Raw genomic sequence first — 14,823 nt, forward strand, 5'->3', positions numbered from 1 at the left:
AGCCCGCACTCCCACTCGACTCGCGCTCGCACGCACCCTCCCCCCGCTGGCACACTCGCCCGCACTGGCACGCGTGGCCCGCTCACATTCGCCCTTTCCCGGGAACGCCCTCCAGACGGCTGTGGCCCCTGTGCTTCACGCGCAGGCCTGACCGCGGGTCTCAAAAACGTGCGTGCACACGTACCCGCACCCACTCTGCCGGATCCCCTAGGGACGCTGGGCGCGCCCCCCCCCACTCTCCCCCTCCAGGTCGCTAATTCACACTCCCTCTCTCCCTCAGCCTTGGCCAGGTCTCTGCTGCTGAAAGCTCCCGCTTGTTCAGGCCCTGACTGCCTCGTACCGACACCCTGGCACACCCTGGGCCAATTCTGAGGGTCCTGCCGCCGGCATCTCTGTGGGAGGAGCACGAACCAGAGCCCCCGGGCCCCATTTTGGTTCCTGGAGGCCAGTCGTCTCCGCCCCTCCCCTATTCCTGCTGCTCCCAGCAATGACTACCCTCCCAGTCACAAACACATACGCTCCCCGGACCAGGATAACCAGGCTGGGAGCCCAGGCCCTCGTCTCCCACCAAGTCTCCGGTGACACCACCACAACTACCCTCGCCTTCCTCGCCCCGCGGGACCCATGGTCTGGGGAGAAACCTCCGCTGGGAAGAACAGGGTAGGGAGGGTACACCCTCTATGCCTGGATGGGCAGTTCCAGAATGCGGGGCACGCGCCACTTTGGCGCTGGAGGTTCACCCCTCGAGTTTTCCTTTCGCAGCCTGGGCCTCTGAGGGGCCAGTGTGCTCACTTCACTTGCCCCCGGGCCTCCAGTCTGGCTACAGCATGGGGGATTAAGGTTAGACAACCCGACCAATTTCTGAAGCCACGCGAGAGCGCAACAGAAAGGTTGAATGCCAGAAGCGGAGAATGAGTGGCCCACCCCCATCTCCACCCCATGGATTTTTCACCTGACCTTTGGCCCATAATCCCTGCGCCTTGCCCCTCCTGGGAGCTGGTCCAGGGCGGGGGGCGGGGAGAGGGGTAGGAACTATCTTGCAGTTTCCTCACACCCTTCCCCAGTAGGCTGCCCAGAGCGCCCGGGCCCTTTCCCAAGAAGTGCCTCAGGGACTCCCGTTGCAGAGGAAAAACCTTCTTCCCGCCACTGCCGGGGCTTTTCACTTTCACTTCCGTGGCCTCAGAATCCCCTCAGTGCAACCGGTAGGGGTCAGCCGGGGCTGAGGCTCAGAGAGGGACGGCTGGGGCTTAAAGACACACAGCGAAATAGTGGCGCCCAGCTGAGATCCCGTCCATCCCCACCCACAGTAAGCGTCCCCTGTCTGGCCTCTCGGGCCCGCAGCCTCCAGACTCCCGAGCCACGGACGAGGACGAGATGGTGGGCACGGGGAACGAGTGGGGACGGTGCGACGAAACTGGGGGAGGGAGGGTGGGGTCAGGAATTACCCCTCACCCGGAGCAGAAACTAGGCCTGGATGAGGTTGGGTGCTCAGGAGGCCCCGCTCCTCCTCGAGGGGCCGACGGGCGTCGAGATCGGCAGGTCATTGGTGGACCGACTTGACCTCCGGATCCTCCAGTGTCCCGGACACTGCCTCCTTCTGCCAGGTTGAGAGCAGTGGGGAGTTCCGCCCCGCACAACGTCCCCTCTCCACCTGGGAACTCGGGGGCTGCAGTCAGCAGTGCCGAAGTCGGCGGGTGCCGGGGCAGGGTCTGCGCGGGGCAACCGGGATCCGGGAGCCGGACATGTCCGTGTGTCAGAGGATTAGCGAGGACAAGAGGCGCACGTCGGACCGGATCCCGGCATCCGTTGATCCTCAGCAACTTCCAGGCGCAGCACCTAGCGGCCGCTCCCGCTTCCCCGGTGCCGCAGCGACATCTGGCGGGCAGTGCGGGAGGCGCGTACCCCCTAAGGCTGTGGATGTGTCTCAGAGGCAGCGCCCACCTACGGAACAACCTCTGAGTGCGGCCCCTTCCCTTCTGCCGCCCTCCGAACCGATTCTGCCCCCACCCGGGCTGGGGCAACAGATTACTCGTGGGTTTCCGCTCCTGCCGCTGTCGATGCCCTTTCCGCCCAAGAGCTTATGAGCTTCCTAAACCTCCGCTGTTGAACCCTCCCATAGCCCAGGGCCGTGGGGGCAAAGCCAGGCTTCTTACTGGGGTTTAAAAGCCCTTGCAGGATCTGATCGTGTCTCCTCTCAAGCTTTTTTAAATTTAATTTTGTTAATTTAATTTAATTTTAATTTTGTTATTATTTTAAAGATTTAATTTTTTTTTTTTTTAAGTAATCTCTACACCCAGGGTGGGGCTGGAACTCACAAGCCTGAGATCAAGAGCTGCATGCTCTAGGGACCAGGTGCCCCCCCCCAAGCTTTATTAGGCACTGCGATCCCCAGCCGCCCTAGCTCTGCACCAGCCCCCTTCTCCGTCATGGTGCACTTATCCTTAAGATAACCCCACTTCACTGACACCCTCCCCCCCAGTCCTACCCCATCTTCACCCCTCTTCAAGATCTGCCTCTCCCTTGAGGGGCAGCAGGATATAACTCCCTTGTTCGGAGCCCTCCTGCCCTGCAAGTAATGTAGATTCCAGATTTGATAATCCTGGAAGGCCTTGGGAAATTGAGGGAAGTTCTCCTTACTTTGAGTCCTTGGAGTTTTACACGATCCATGAAAGAGGGCTCTATAGCAGGAATTTTGGCTCCACCCTCCTCCATCATAGCACATGACCTAACCTTGGACCACGCTGTGCCCCTTACTCCCAGGAATCAACTTTGCCATCCCAAGACTGGGTAGCAAGGACCCTTCCCCCGCAATTCCTACTGATGTGCCCTCAGGGAAGGAGAGTTTCCATTCCCACCTCCTGTGGTCTACCTTTTCTAGTGCTCCTTTGGGAAATGATGCTCTTCTAACCTGCCATACCATCAGGAAGCTCCACTGTGGGTCACATACCTGGCTACCCAAAGTTACAAATACGAAGAGGATCTCTGTCTTGCCTACAAATGCCAAACGCACCATCATGTCAAGTCGCATACTCAGTCTCAAAGAGTCAAATGTTTCTGTTCAACCTCACTATAGTCCACTGGGAGTCAGGGTCCTCTGCTTGGCAACTGGCAGCTAGAAGCCCTAGAAGGGCAGGACTCTCCAAATCACACACTTGTACGCCATTCCCGCACACAGATCCAGCCACACACACAGCCATGCACTCAGTCACACCGAGTGTCACAGAGGCACACGCACATAGGCATGCACACTCTCAATCACACAAAGTCCCACACTGGGGTTTGGCGGTAGGGGCGGGCTCTGGGAGGCAGTTACGTAAAAGCCCTCATAGCTCCCCCCTCTCGCTCCCCCTCACCGCGCCCCCCCTGCTTCCTCTCGCAGTGCCAGCGCCCGGGGCGGCTTGGCCAGGGACCGGGAACAGCTCGGCCTCGCGGAGGCTCCAGGCGCCGAGAAACCCGATCCCTACACAGCCCCAGGCTGAGCCAGGGAGGGGGGCCCCTTGAGCACCCACACACACACACTCAGGGTCCAGCCCGGCCCCCCAGGGAGGACTCACCCCTATTCTGGGACAGCACATAGGGCCCACTTACAACACTCCCGTGCTACAGAGCCCTTTCTGGAATCCTGTTATTTGGACCCCTGCCTAAGTGTGCCCTGACCCTTCCAACCTTGGCACCAGAAAAGGGCAAAGATTCCCTAAAGGTAGAGACTAGGAGAGAGCTGCAACTCTAATGGGGAAACCTAAGTATTCAGCTACCTCCACTTCCCTCCTCACTGGGGCCCGCCAAAACCACTCTGATAGAAAGGGTGCTTTCAGTCCTGCTCCAGTTCCCCCTCAGAGTTGTTGCCTACTGATCCCAACGTATTCTAAATTATTTGGATAGGTCCAAAGCCTCCCCTCCCTCTCTTTGATATCCTTCCTTCCTCCTTAGTTGGAAGTTCTAACGGCAATCTAACCCCAGTTCCTCCTGTTTGGCTAAGAAGGAAGTTTGAAGGCAACCTGAGACATTGAGAATGAAATCCCTGAAAGAAGGAAGGATTAAGGCTCAGGAAACCCCTGAAAAGTCCAGAGTCTAAGAGGAGGGAAGAAAACGTCTGTATCTCCCCCCCCCCCAATATAACCTCCACCCTACTCTGCGGCCCAGACTCTATTTTTCAAAAATAGCTTTTGAGTATTCGCCTGGGCTGCCCAGGCCCAGGCAGAAAGGGAATTTCCCCCTATGTTCTCTGCTAATGAACAAAACATTTCATGTTGAAATTCCTCCTCTGCCCCCAACCCAGTGTCTCTAGGGCCCCCAGGCTGACCAAGGAGAGGGACCACTAGCAGTGGAGTAACAGTAGGGGGAAGCCTCCAGGGGGAGCATAATTTACATGGGGGAGCATCTTTTTTCATAAATAATTAGAATGGCTTTTTTTTTTTTTTCACTTTTGGCTAAAATTACCCACTCCTGTGGCAGCTTCCCAGAAAGGGCGGCGGGAGGGCAGCCGGAGCTGTCCCAAGGCCCAGGACATGGCCCCCCTCCCCTGGGCGAGGAGCTTTCCCCAAGTTGTTTTCCTGGTCTCTTCCTCTTGGATGTTTTTTTGATTATTAATCACATTTTCCATCCACAGGCTCAGTCCAGACCCCCTCCCCCTGGGGTCAGGGCTGGACAGAGGGAGGAGAAACAGGCTCCAGAAGGATGAGTTGGGGACAAGATGGGCAGTGACCCCTGGTCTTGGCTGACCTGAAAGAAGCTGTCAGTGGTATGTCACAGATCACACCCTCACCATCCTGGTACATAGTAGGACCTTAATCGATGCAAGTGGAGTGAATGAATGACCAGGTGTCCAGCTCTCACAGTGCCTAGCTGACACTGGAAGGCAAAGCCTCTACTATCAGTCCCCTTATGCTACAGACAGGGAAACAACTCAGAGAGGGGGAGTCACCTGACCAGAGTCACACAGCAAGTTAGTGCCGGAGCCAGAACAGGACCCCAGGAATGTTGATGGCCTCCCCTTCATAAGGCAGCCAATAAGTATATATTGAGCATCTACTATACGCCAGGCATTGATCTAAGTGATAGAACAGAGCAGTGAGCCAAACAAAAATCCCTGCCCTCTCAAGGATGTGGAGCAACTAGAAGTCCACACACTGCTGATATGTGTATGAGTTAGTACAACCACTTTGAAACATTGTTTGGCAGCATCTACTAAGCTGAACATAGATATACCCTACTACCTCACAAAGAATGTTCATAGCAGTTTTATTCTTAATAGTTTCAAACTGGAAACAACCTAAATGGATGAATAGATTACGATGTAGTTACGGCAATAAAAAAGAACCAACTGTAGCTACTCGCAACAAAAAATGGATAAAGCTCGGGCGCCTGGGTGGCTCAGTCGTTAAGCGTCTGCCTTCGGCTCAGGTCATGATCCCAGGGTCCTGGGATCGAGTCCCACAACGGGCTCCCTGCTCGGCAAGAAGCCTGCTTCTCCCTCTCCCATTCCCCCTGCTTGTGTTCCTGCTCTCGCTATCTCTCTCTCTGTCAAATAAATAAACAAAATCTTTAAAAAAAAAAAAAAATGGATAAAGCTCACAGACAAAATGTCGAGCAAAGAAAAAAAAAAAGAACCAGACACAAAAGGGTACATATTAAATGACTTCATTTATATGTAAAGCTCAAGAACAGGCAAACTCATTTATGGTGATACAAGTTGGAATTGCACTTACTTTTGTTGGGGGTGGGGTGGGGTGGGGGCGGTTCCAAGAGTTTAGACACATATGTCAAAATTTGAGCTGTACCCTTAAGGTTTGTGAACTTTACTGCTTACTTTTTGTCTAAGAAAAAAGTTTAAACACCCCCTGCCCTCATGGAACTCCCATTCTAGTCAAGGAAGATGGACACTAAACAAAATAGGTAGGTATACAATTTGTCCATGTGAGAGTGCTGTGTTTGACTCCACGGTGCCCTTAGGCAAGAGGTGACAGCCTAAATGTCACCTAAAAGAAGTCTAGGTTAAGCCCCTTTGTCTTCTCCCTTAGTGCCATAGTCTTTTTCCTTACGGTAATTTGTGTGATGTTGAACTACCTAGTTACTTGTGAGCTCCATGAAGGCAGCCCTGTGGCAGCTAGAGCTGGGTCTGGCATAGAACAGGTGCTCCTAACATTTGAACTAGATTTAAGGAAATATTGAATGAATGAATCAACGATGTAAGCAAGCAGGACAGCATTGACCTGGAGGAGTCAAGTCCCAGGGCACAGGGAAGGGAAACTACGTGAATGGGTTACAGCCTCAAGGGGTGGGAAAGAGGGTTTGGTATCCAGTAAGGGATTAAGCAGAGACCCAGAAGACAGACTGAGACAGCCTGAGTGGCTCAGAGACCACATCCTGAAGTGCCTTTGGTGCCAAGGCCACACAGGCCTGGAAAGGCAGAAAGCAGGTGAGGAACATCACCAGATCCCTGAGGCTGCTGCTGTATGGGTTGGTGGGCAAGGCTAAGGCTGAAGGTGGGGCAGCCAGGGAAGAGGTGTTTGCCGTTACCTTAGGAGGGAGACCTCCAGCCCGACCTGGGGCAGGGCCATGAGGCTGAAGAGAGAACAGAGCTTTGAGGGAGGGAGTGGGCACTCAGATTCATCTCCATCTGCTCCCATGACAGAGGAATCCCTGTGTCACCCTATACACAGAGAACAGACCCTGGACACTTAGTCCAGTGTCTGCTCTTCTAAGGACCCTCCCCCCAGTGATCCTGGGGTCTGGGATAAGTTTGGAAAGAGCAGCAGATGGTCAGGGAGAGAGAAGAGGATCCAGAGGGGATCAGGGGGAGTGGGGAGAGGGACAAGAGAGGACAGAGAAACTAGGAATTAGGACACTAAGTGTGTTTGAAGGCTGGAGCAGGGGCACAGACTTGCAAAATCACAGATGCAATTTTTCATTTTGTGTTGTAAAAATTTGCATGAAACTAACTCCCTGCTCAAAAGCACAAAGTCCCTCCTACCCTTCCACTCCAGTGGGTCTTGATCCCTTTCTCCCCCAGTTCTTCAGGGAGGAGGCGTATGTCTTCAGAGGATTGTCTCCTTCCAGCGACAGCCCAGGGTCTGACTGTGATCCATGCCTGCTGTCGAGCTGCCTCCCTGATAACGGGGCTGGGATTTCCAAATAGGACTGAGGGCCACATGGCCCCAAGATTGGCTTCCTCCCTTCATCTCCCACAGCTCCATTTCCAGCCAGCCTGTGATTCCCTGGGGCAGGGGCAGAGGAAAGAAAAGAGGCCCCAACTTCTTCCTCAGAAACTCAATTGTAGTGATTCAGAAGACAGAGAAAAATTAGAGATTTGAAGACTGAATGCCAGAAACACCAAGTCCCAGGGAAACAGACAGAAGCAGATGGGAGTCCAAGAGAGAAAATTGAATTAGGTTCAGTTCAACAGACACTTATTAGCACCTACTGTGCGCCAGACCCAGGGGGAACATCGTATACAAAAGCATAGGTGACTCCCAGGTTTTGGCATAAGTGACTTGGGGGATGATGGTGCCATTCACTGAGCTGGAGAGAGCTGGGGCTTGCGGTGTCTAGTTGAAGGGTCTGTGGGTTGATGGCCAGCAGGGACAGCAATGGGGAGGACACAGAAGGTGAGAGGGGGCCGCCTGGCTGGCAGTGTGCCGTCCCTGTTCAGCAGCTCCCAGTGCCCCCTGTAACTGGCTCTTGCAGGTTGTGTGGGTATTCATCAAAGTCTCAGACTGATCCGGGCACTCTGAGCAAGCTGGGAGATAACAGGATAGATCACAGAGCAGGGAGAGAAAAGGATGAAGGGGTGGAGGGAGGGGAGGAGCAGATTGAGGTGAAGCCCTAGGAACCATGATTGAGAACCAGAGAGGCTGGGGCACCTGGGCGGCTCAGTCGGTTGAGCCTCTGACTCTTGAATTCAGCTCCGGTCATGATGTCAGGTCCTGAGATCGAGCCCCACAGTCTCCCTCTGCCCCTTCCTCTGCATGGTGTGTGTGCACGCACGCGCACTCACTCTCTTAAATAAACAAACAAACGAATAAAATCTTTAAAAAACAAAACGAACAAACAAAAAACAGAGAGGGCAGGGAAGGTGTGGTTGCCCCAGAGACGGAAGGAAGCCAGAGTCAGGGTTGTCACAAGACCAAAAAGGAGCTTGGTGAGGCCAAGAAAGAGCTCTGGGCTTTAGCAGCCAGGATTGGGCTGAGGTCACTGGGACCAAGCTGGTGTTAAGGAGCTGGCTGATGTAGACCCTCCACAGAAGCCTGTGAGCAGAGTGTAGGCCCCTCCTTCCCCAGCCTCCCTGCTGTCCCCAGAGCCCTGCTAGGTCTAGGGGCCTCTCTCAGCCAGACACCAGGAAGAAGAGGATGGAAAACTCCCTTGCCCCCAGACTCCTATCCCTGAGCCTCTAGTTTCTGGCATTCCCAGGAGGGTCCTCAGCATTCCTCAAGCTTGGGAGCCCTCAACAGCCAGGGAACCCCGGGGACCCTGGGGGTAATTGAAACCAGGGTTAAGACATTAGAAACCATAACGCCAACTCCCTGGCTCCCTCAGGATAGTTCCTGGTTTTCTTCTCAACCCTATCCTCCCTGCTGCTGACAGCTCAGCTCTCTGGGCCCCACCAGCTGGGCCATGACCCTCTTCCCCAAACCAACTAGAAGGGGCCTCCAACCAGAAGGCACCCAAAGCCAGCCCTAGGGACCTCTTCTCTGTGCTTGGCTAGGCTAAGCCTCCATATTGAAGTGTCCCCAAATTCTAATCTTGATCCTTTATTGCAGAACCTATCTTAGGGGATTGAAATTAGACAGTGGGAAGGGTTTCTCAACAGTGAAAGAGAAAGAGGTGGGAAATGTGGGGCAGGAGTGCCTCTCTACTAGTAGGCGCTCGGTAAATCTGTGGGGAAGAAAGAATGAATCTCAAAGCCTGGGCCCCACCAAAGCAAGGCGTTGGCTGGGCCAGATCTGAATCAGGGGCAGGACAGGCTGCACACCTGGCAGGAAGGAGGAAGGTCTGACAAGGAATTCTGTGGCCTGGAGTTCTCCTTCCATCTCTCTCCCTGCTCTGAGATCTCTGTTTCTCTCTCCCTCTATGTCTCTCTCTGTCACAGTCCTTGTCTCTGATAGAAAGAATGAGAAGCTGCATGCTTGTTGGCCTGTGGGAAGGCCCTCCCCTGCACAGCTGCCTGATGACTCCAGGATTCCCAGATTTCCCATGAGTGCTGGTGTGAGAATCTGTCCCCACCTCTGCCTTTATATCTCTTTTCTTGGCTCTTCAGTGAGACTGAAGGGTTTGAATACCTACTCCACTATTTACTGGCTTTGTGACCTCGGGGAAATGACTTCATGTCTCTGTGCTTCAATTACCTCAGGAGTAAAATGGGATCATAATAGTGCCTATTTCCTAGGACTGTTGTGAAGATTCAAATGTCAAGTGTTCAGCACTAGCCTGGTGGGCACCAGACCCCCCTTCATCTGCTGGCTTTGGCTTTCTCCCCATCAATGTCTTTATGTCTCCTCTATCTTCCTCCACCTCCCCGTATATACATCATCCTCTGTCTCTCCATCTTTCTCACTCTCCATATTTCCCCGATCCCTTTTTCTCTCCCCATGTGTGGCTTTGCCAGAAGCCCCTCAGACAGCCCTGTTTGACCCTGCTCCAACCCTGTTGGCACAACTGGCCTAGGTGGGGTGGGGTGTCCAGGGAGGTTTTTAATTCAAACATGGAATTCCTGACAGCAGGATCACGCCTGGGCCTGAACATGGGTGAATCACAGTCGGTGGGAAGAGTGATTATGTCTGTGTCCTTTCTGGTGAGACAAGAGAACTGGGGGCTCAGCTTGGCAGTCTCTTGGAGCAAGGTGGACTTGCCCTGACTTCTCTGACTGCCCCCACACCTGGGCCCAAGCCAGATCCCCCATGTCTAGTGCCTGCCTGGAGGTAAGGCAACCTGCCCAGAGCCCAGGACTGAAGGGGGAAGCCTTCCACCTCTACATAGGGTGGCTTACCTGCCCTCCAAACATTCTGGGCCACCCTCACCCTGAGTCCTGCCTCTTTTCCCTACCCCATCCCAAACCCTGTATGGAGACATACTGTCTCTAACTCTGTTTGTCTTTATCTCTGTGTCTCTGTTTCTCCTAACCTTGATCCATGACTTTTGCAGCTGCATATGCTTTACACCCCCAAATGAGCCCACCAGGGATAGGAAGCTATGGGGGTTGAAGAGTCTGTGTTCTTCCACCTGGACCAAAGAGCACCTTCTGGGGGCGGGGGGATGCAAAAAGTCCAGATGTTATTTCTCTATCACTGTGGATCTGTGAAGACAGAGGCACGGTGTAGAACAGATGCTCTGTAAATATAAACCCAATGACAGAGGGGCAAACAAAGGACCCTGAACAGGTAATTGGATGGTTAAGGCTGCAACAGACAGGAGCATGGATAGAGACTGTGGATAGGTTGCTGCTTGATTTTGTGGCTCAGCAAGGAGTCTTCTCTGGGGCCAGGACTGGTCTCAACTAGCCCTAGACACCCCCGTACCTGGACCCCAGCCAGACCCCTCACGTCAGCCCTTAGGCAGAGGGCCAGATGGGTGAACCACTAAGACTTACCTTTCAATTCCCTATTCTCTACACATCATTGCCTCAGGATGCCCACCAGATTCACAGAGAGAGGGATGAGACTACAGATCCAGAGAGAGAAACACTAGGCAGGGTCACACAGTAGGCAGAGGCTGGAACAGAAGCCCTGGTGTACTGGCAGCCAGCGTGGGCCTGTCACGGGGATCCTATGCCCACGCTCCCAGGGGCCGGACCTGAAACATGCAGGCAGCTGGGCCGTCAGGCAAGGACAGATGTGCAGCTTTCTTTCCTTCCCATCAGACAGAGACAAGCATTGGAATAAGAAGTTCAGAGAGAGAGAAAATCAGAGTGAAAGAGAGGGGGGAGAACCTGGAAGAGAGACCAAGAAATAGACACAATTAGACGGAGTCAGACACGAAAATAGAGATGCAGAGAAAAAAAGATGTGAGTCAGAGACATGGAGACAGGGAGATGCAGAAGGAGGGAGAGCCATGCAATTTAAGACACAAAGATAGGGGAAGACATGAAGTCACAGAGAAACACTGTCTCAGAGTCATAGAGCAACAGTGACATGGAGTCAAAGATATGCAGACAGGGACAGACAGGAACTCAGAGACTGAGAGAAAAAAAAAAGGAGGGAGAAAGAGAGATGGAGACAGAAAGATCAAGAGGGGCAGAGAGATGGAGAGAGAGCAAGGAGACAAAGAGTAAGGCAAAGAAAATGATCAAAACTGCAGCAAAGAGAAAAGCAGGCGACAGAGGAGAGCCTCCTGGTCTCCAGTCTCTCCAGCCTGGCCTCCCCAGGGTTTGGGCCCCCCTTTGCTATTCTTTGGTTTCCATAGCAACAGGGAGGGCAGCACCAAATTTGCATATACATTTACATCCTTTCGGTCTGCATAATTCAACAGGTTTCTGTGCATATTCATGAGACTGTGAATGAAGGTGACTCTCCCAATCCCTGCTCAAAACCTGGCTGTGGTGCCCCCTGCTTGCAGTACACAGTCATGGCTCCAGGCCCAACTTCGAAGGTTAGCCAGACCCTGCTAACGTTCCCCCTTGTTCCCCAAACACCCCCTTGTACTTTCCTACCTCCAGACCTTTCTTCAGGTGATGCCCCTCTGCCTGCCAGAGATGCCTGTCCCTCAGCATCAGTCCTGTCAATGGTACACATGCATATGTATATACACATACATGCACACTCACGCATGGGGGTGGGGGCATGGCAGGGAGTGACAGCCCTGGTGGAGGAGGCCCCTCAGTCACGCTTCTAGCTGTTGTTTCTGTCAAAGAAGGAGGTGCATGAAAGGATCACACTGAGGGAAGCTGGGATGTAGTGTGAGCTGAAGGCTGACAGATCTACCAAAAGAACGGGACGTAGGACACCATGGGCCTCACATGGAAACTGACAGAGACCCTCGTTCCAACCAGAATAACCAGGGGAGCTAAGATCGAGCCAAAAGGAGCCTCCGAAACAGAAGGGCTGAGGTGGCTTAAATGGTGGTAAAGAGAGTGCATAGGGCCGAGAACTCTTTCAAAGTGCCAGGCTTTGAAAGCTCTTGTGGGCTGGGAGGGGCTTCTCTAAGGCTCCAGCCATCATTCTGGCTTCACCGTCTCTCCCTGGATCCCTATAGAAACCTCCTCACTGCCCTTCCTGCCTTGTGCCCCCAGTCCACTTTCCGCACCGTGGCAGCCGGAGCGCTAGGACATCAGTCTGATATGCCACAGCATTTCCTCCTTAAAGCCTTCAGTGGCTCTTGCATCACCCTCAAGAAAAAGTCCAGGCTCCTTGGCCCGGCACTCAGGCCCCTCCAGTCTGGCCCCCACTCACCCCAGAGCTTCACTCCTCACACTCCCTGCCTCAAACTTCATGCTCCAGTGATGATCTCTGTGCTCTCCTCACCTCTATACCTTAGCTCATGCCCATCCTTTACCCAGAATGTCCTTTTCACTTTTTACTTCTGGCGCTTTTTCGAGATTCTACACAGGCATATCTCCTCTTCTTTGAAGCTTTGTCCCTAAAAACTGGACGAGGGGCTCTGAACTCTTGAAGTCTAATGAACTTCCCTAATCTCTCTACATATCATACCAAATATGAAACTATCTGTATATGTGGCTATAGCCCTCTTGGGGTGGGAGGTTCTGAAGCCAGTGGCTGCATTTGTCACATTATGGGTAATCATTAGCTGTTTGTTGAACAAACGAGAGATCTTTGTGCCCACTGAAGGCCAAATTTCAAGCCTAGGCTATCCTCTCTGTCTTGAAGCTCCTGGGACCCTCCGCACAAACCCTTCAACTGGACGGGCTATCCCTTTGTAAATGCTGCCACCTTGTGGCCATATTCAGAAGTGCTGCCAAACATCACCTTCCCAGTGCAAGGACCAAAGTGGGAGTTGGAGGTTCCCCACAGAATCAGGCCAGATCCCAAATTTTGTGGGGGGGGGGGGAGGGGGAATGGGGGAGTGGTGAGGAGGGAAGGTCCTCAGGAGGGAGTGCCCAGAGCTCACTGCTAGTGTCCTTTGAACAGTCTTGATGAGTTCCAAGCAGACAAAATGGCTCAGAAGCAGAAAATCTCACGGCACGTGGGAAGAGTAAGGCATTAGTGTGGCCAGAGCCCAGATCCAAGAGCATTAGGCCAAAGATGGGCTGAGGCATGGCAGTGACCACACAAGGGGGTCCCTTAACACCATCCAGTGAATGAATTTGGATTTTGTCCTCTAATCTGGACATGGGGCGGTTGAGGGAGAATGACAGATCTGGGTGTGGCCACATGCTTGGAGGCTCAATATTCATTCATTCTTACATTAAATATTTATCAAGCACCTACTATGTACCAAGCAATGTTCAAGATCCTTTGGTTACATTAATCAACAAAACAAAGATTCCTGCCCTTTCCAAGCTTACATTCTCATCTGGAGGAGAGAGACAATAAACAAAAACACTATTTTAAAGATATATTTAGAAGCGGGGTAAAAAGGCAGGGGAAGGGAAATCAAGTGTTTGACTGATGGGACACCTGGGTGGCTTAGTCTGTTAAGCATCTTGGTTTTGGCTCAGGTCACGATCTCCCGGTCATGGGATTGAGCCCTGTGTTGAGCTCCGTGCTCAGTGTGGAGTCTGCTTCAGATTCTTGTTCCCTCCGCCTGCTCACTCATGCTCGCACATGCTCTCGATTTCTTTTTAAACAAATAAAATCCTTTAAAAAAAAAAAAGCGCAGAAGTGCTTGACTGCAATCTTAAACGGATTGGTCAGAAAAGGCCTTGCTGAGGTGACATTTGAGCAAAGGCTTAAAGGAGGAAGGGAGACAGCCATGCAGGAATCTAGCAGAAGATCATTCTAAACAAAGGGAACTTGGTTTGGAGGAGAGCTCAGAAGGGAGTGAAGCAGGGAAACCAGTAAGGAGAATGTTGTAAGATAACGTTTTCAGTGACTTTCCCTCCAGGCCACCCAGCTATCCACTCTCATGCCCATAACCAAGTCCAGTCAGCTCCTAAAACTCTCAAATCCACCCTCCTCCATTTCATCCTTTAGCTACTGTTGAATTATGTCCCTCCATAAAGGATATCTTTAAGTCCTAACCCCAGTCCTGGAAAAAGTGACTTTATTTGTAAATAAGATCTTTACAGAGGTAATCAAGATTAAAATGAGGCTATTAGGGTGGGCCTTAATCCAATATGACTGGTTTCCTTATAAAAAGGAGAAAATTGGACATAGAAACAGACACAAGGGAAGAAAATGTGAAGATGAATGACTGGAGTGATACATCTAAAAGCCAAGAAGGCCAGAGACTGATGGCAAAACAGCCATTAGGACGAGTCTGGGGCGCCTGGGTGGCTCAGTTGGTTAAGCATCTGTCTTCAGCTCAGGTCGTGATCCCAGGGTCCTAGGATTGAGCCCCGAGTCATCGGGCTCCTTACTCAGGGAGCCTGCTTCTCCCTTTGCCTGCTGCTCCCCCTGCCTGTGCTCTCTGTCAAATAAAATCTTAAAAAAAAAATTAGGACGAGTCAAGGAAGGACTCTCCTATAGGTTTCAGAGGGAAAATGGCCCTGCTGACACCTTGACTTCAGACTTCTAGTCTCCAACACTGTCAGGCAGCAAATTTCTGTTGTTCTAGGCCACTCAGTCTGTGATACTTTGGTATGACAGCCCTAGATATTGGTATAGTGACAGTGCCCTGTTCTAGTTCTCTCAACTACTCCATTTCATCCCACCCCACCCCAGACATCTTCATGTGGATCTCCAGGACATTGACCTCTACGCCTTTCTATCT

This window comes from Halichoerus grypus, chromosome 14 (assembly GCF_964656455.1).
Source record: "Halichoerus grypus chromosome 14, mHalGry1.hap1.1, whole genome shotgun sequence".
Taxonomy (NCBI): domain Eukaryota; kingdom Metazoa; phylum Chordata; class Mammalia; order Carnivora; family Phocidae; genus Halichoerus; species Halichoerus grypus.